The sequence below is a fragment of the Aegilops tauschii genome, chromosome 3 (genome assembly GCF_002575655.3).
Source record: "Aegilops tauschii subsp. strangulata cultivar AL8/78 chromosome 3, Aet v6.0, whole genome shotgun sequence".
Taxonomy (NCBI): Eukaryota; Viridiplantae; Streptophyta; class Magnoliopsida; order Poales; family Poaceae; genus Aegilops; species Aegilops tauschii.
Window position 1 is genome coordinate 446952788 of NC_053037.3, and position 4573 is coordinate 446957360.

The window sequence follows — 4573 nt, forward strand, 5'->3', positions numbered from 1 at the left end:
CATATAAAGTTTATTAAAAATCCGAGCTACGGTTATTTAGTTATGGAATAAATCATTTTAACATGCATTTTAGCAAATTTAACCAAACAGCATGTTTAAGCATTTTAAACATGGATGAGAGTGGCATATTGTTAAAGAACATGAAAATATGAACAAAATGCATATATGACATGTTTCATTTGGATGCATGGATCTTTAGTTATTAACAAACCAAAATAATGGCATTTTCTGTAAATAAGAATGCATTGGATAATTCTAAAATACAGCCTGGAAAAAAATAGGCACGGGCCCGAAGCATTACGGTGCAGCGGCCCAGATGAGGATTCGGCCCAAGCAGCTGTGGGTGTGTGCAAAAGAAATAAAAGAACAGAGCAAAAAGAGGGGCGCCTGGGATTTGAACCCAGGACCTCCTAGATGTGAGAACGAGGGGGGAACCACTGGGCTTGCTTAGTGCTCATGATACAAAGGGAGATCGGCCGAAGATAATGGATATGCGCATCGCGACCAGGACAAAACCTGAAGCGTGAGCACGGGGACTCGCCGGCGACGGGAGCCAGCAGCAACCCCTGCTGTGGTTGCAGAGGACCGGCGGGGGTGCGAAAACGTGCCAGGGTGCGTGTGGTGGAGCAACGACGCGAGGGTGTGGGCGCTTGTACGAGGCCAAGCCTGACTGGCCATGGTTTCCGGTTGGAAGGATGACACCGTGTGCGGGTGTGCGGCGAGCAGCGGATAGGCAGGGGCTGGACAAGCCCCTGAGGTTGTGCAAACGCATGCGTGTATAGGTGGAGCAGCTGCGGGAGCGTGGGTCGCAGGCTGCGTGTGTGAGTGGATGTGTGGGTGCTGTGCAGAAGAGGCAAGGCACGAGCTTGAACTCGTTCCCCTAGTCGGCCATGGCGGACGGCCTCGGGTTGCGCGGATCGACGGGCATGCGGACAACGAGGCCAGAGAGAGAGATAGGGAGGAGCGGAGCTTCACCGTGGGGGTGTTGCTGGAGTCGATCGGGGTCGGGGACGAGCGGAAGCGACGAGGGAAGGTGCTGCCCGTGAAGCAGGGGAGGAAGAGGACGACGGGGAGGTAGCCGGACTTGGCGATCCTTGGGCGCGGCTCGTCGTCAGAATGGGTCCGGGGCAGTGTTATCGAGCGAGAAGACGACGGAGGGGAGGCCACGGCGGAGGGATAGGCCGGCGGCGAGGTCGTGCCCGAGCCGGCCATGGCTCCTGGAGGCGGGGAAGCAGGTGCGTGGGTGCCCCTTACCTGTGGCGGCGGCGCGGAGGGGAAAAGAGGGAGGAGGAGGAACCCTAGGGCGAGGGCTGCTGGTTTTATAGGAGGGCGAGGCGAGCTGGCTCGGCCACGGTGGCCATGGCGAGCGTGTAAAGCAGAGGAGGAGAGGTAGGAGAAAGGTGGTGAAAGCTACAGTCTCCCCCGCTGACGGATGGGTCCAGCGTTGCCACGTGGGACGAGCGGAAGAGAGGGTTGGCTGGGTTTTTGGGTGAGAAAAAGGATCTGGGGGGATAAGTGGGCTGCTGCTGGGCTGCCTTCTACTGCGCCGGCCTGCTGGAAGCTGGGCCGCTGCTCTCTCTTCCTTTTCCATTGCCTCAGGCAGAAAATAAACAGAAAAGCACAGGGATAAAAGAGGGGTGTATGAGAGATATAAGAATATCCCTATGATGCTGGAATTATGCACTAATTGAAATAATTGGTTTGGGCATTTTTAGAGAATGAAAATTATCGCAAGTTTGAACTAAATTCAAACTTGAGGCAATTTTGATTCCAACCAAATCAAGTCCAAAAGAGTTAAAATTGGCAGAGAGGGTTTAGGCATGGGATTATTTTGCAAGTGTGTTCCGGTTAATACCAAATTAATGGAATATTTATAATAGCTCCATAAGTATTAGAAGGATATGTTATAAAGAGAAATCACCATGTGAATTCCCTCGATTTAAATGGATCGAAGATCCATGCAATTTATTTAGTTGAGTTTTTATGCAAAGATTAACGACATGATGGCATGATGACATGATGCAATGCAAAATTAAAAGAGCAAGCACAAAAGAAACACACGGTGACCACGAGAATAAGGAAGTCTTCTGAACCGTCGGTCTCGGGGCGTTACAACATCAATGCACCATAATTGTACGTTCCGTAAATTTTGTCGTATTTCAGACTAAAAATAGAATGTAAGAAAATATATGATTGCCGTAAAAATATTTTATGTTACGTAAAATTACAAATGTAAAAACATAGTGTAAACATAGATAAAATGTAATTTTTCTGGTCTTATGAACTTTTTTTTTTCTTATGCCAAATTTTACGTAGTGAATCAATATGAATGTAACTATTTGTGTTTCAAATGTAATTCGTTTATGAAGTGATCGTAAGATTACCTCGGGTGAAGAATAACTTATTCTGCATCCTGGGTTTGAATGGTAGAAAATGTTCACACTACATGTTTGAAAGTTGAGCGAACATTTTTCACACTACGTTTACAGTTTTCAAATGTGCGATGAACACTTTTATAAAACTTTACTAATTTTATTTGTTTGTAATAATTGTATTTAGTATTTTATTTAAATATATAAATAATATAAAAACACGTGTGACGTCAGCTCGGCGTATGAAGATTCCACGTGGTTGCTGCGTCCCCCTAGTACCGGCTCCCACTAACGACGCATAGGAGTCGATGCAGGACATACATATGCGCGCCGGATAGCGCGCATCCCCTATTTGGTGCTTTATGCGGCTGTTAGTGTGCAATTCACAACCCAGCGCATATCCCCCTCCCCCTCCACACTGGGCCAGTTCATTTGCATTTTTTCCATTTGTTAAACTGCAAAAAGGGAATGCGCGCGGGACGAGTATCAAACTCGCGACCTCTTCTTTTTTTTAAGGAAAAACCACTTACGATTAAACTAGGTTCGGAATGTCATCCGAGACAGCGTCCAGAATACAAACTGGGGGAACATCTGGCCACACTTGGCATCTTTCCTCTCCCACACCTATCCTAGCTAGTTTGTGGGCAACCACATTGGCCGAGCGCCTAACCCATGAAACCGCACTAACCAACCTAGACACCTCAACTGTTGTGACTTCTTTCTCCCTTTTTCTTTCTTTCTTCTATTTCACGTGACGTGATTTAAATTGTTACTTTTTGTCTTTTTCCTTTTAGTTCTATTTTTTGAAAATGCATGAACTTTTTTCGAAATTGAGAAGTTTTATTCCAGAATGGATGGATCTTTTCAGTATCGAGATGGACTTCTCCTCAAAGATGATGAACTTTTCTTACAATTCGATGAATTTCTTCAAAATCGATAAAAAGAATAAACATTGATGTTTTTTTCGAATTCAATGAACTATTTTTTTAATCTATGAACTTTTCTTCAAAGTCGATGATCTTTTCTTTAATTTATTTTAAAAAAATTGGTTTTTTTAATACGTGAACTATTTTGAATTCATGGTTTTTTTATTTTCTTTAAAATTAATAAGTCAATGGTATACAGGTCGACCGATCAACCATTTAACCAACGAATCAAATGTGCCTGGCGAGTTGACTGCACCGCTAGTGGTTAATGGGCCGGCCTGATACTGTCGTCTAGTAGGCGCCAGTCTACTAGCCGGTGCATAAGGCGTTGACTAGGAGACTGCGAGATAATTAATTAAGGGGCACTTCGCACTCATAGCCTTTTCCTATAAATTGTCCAAATCTTGACACGATTACTTTATTGGACTCTAAAACTACCTTAAATCCATCTCGACATAGAAGGGAGCCGCTAACTAGATTCTTGTTCATAGTAGGGACATGCTGCACGTTCCTTAGTTGCACGATCTTTCCCGAAGTAAACTTCAGATCCACCGTGCCAATGCCACGAACAGAAGCATGTGACCCATTCCCCATTAGGACGGAAGAATCCCTTGCGACCTGATAAGAAGTAAACAGGGAGATGTCAGCACACACATGAACGTTAGCACCCGAATCAATCCACCACGAAGATGATTGAAATACTGAAAGCACAATAGGTAAATTACCATACCCATCAGTATTGCTAGCGGTCACCATGTTGACAGTCTTGGAGCTTGTTTTCCCTCTGCGGTCTGCACGTTCAGGGCATTCCTTGGAAAAGTGTCCAGGCTTCCCACAGGCGTAGCACTCTAGCTCAGCCTTGTTGAACTTCTTCTTCTTGAAGGTAGTAGTCTTGGTAGGCTTGTTGAAAACAGGTTTGTTCTTCCCTTTGTTCTTGTTCTGTGGGTACCTCTGCACCATGTTAGCAGTAGGCTGAACCTCACCTCCTTTTTCAGTGGTATCTTTAGCCCGAGCTTTTTGTTCAACATCAAGAGATGCACTCAGATTTTCAACTGATATCTCCTGTCTCTTATGCTTCAGAGTTGTGGCGAAATTCCTCCATGAAGGAGGCAATTTTGCAATCATGCACCCAGCCACGAATTTGTCGGGTAGAACACATTTAAGGAGTTCAAGTTCCTTCACAATGCACTGTATCTCATGAGCTTGTTCAACCACAGAACGGTTATTCACCATCTTGTAGTCATGAAAACTCTCCATGATGTACAGTTCACTGCC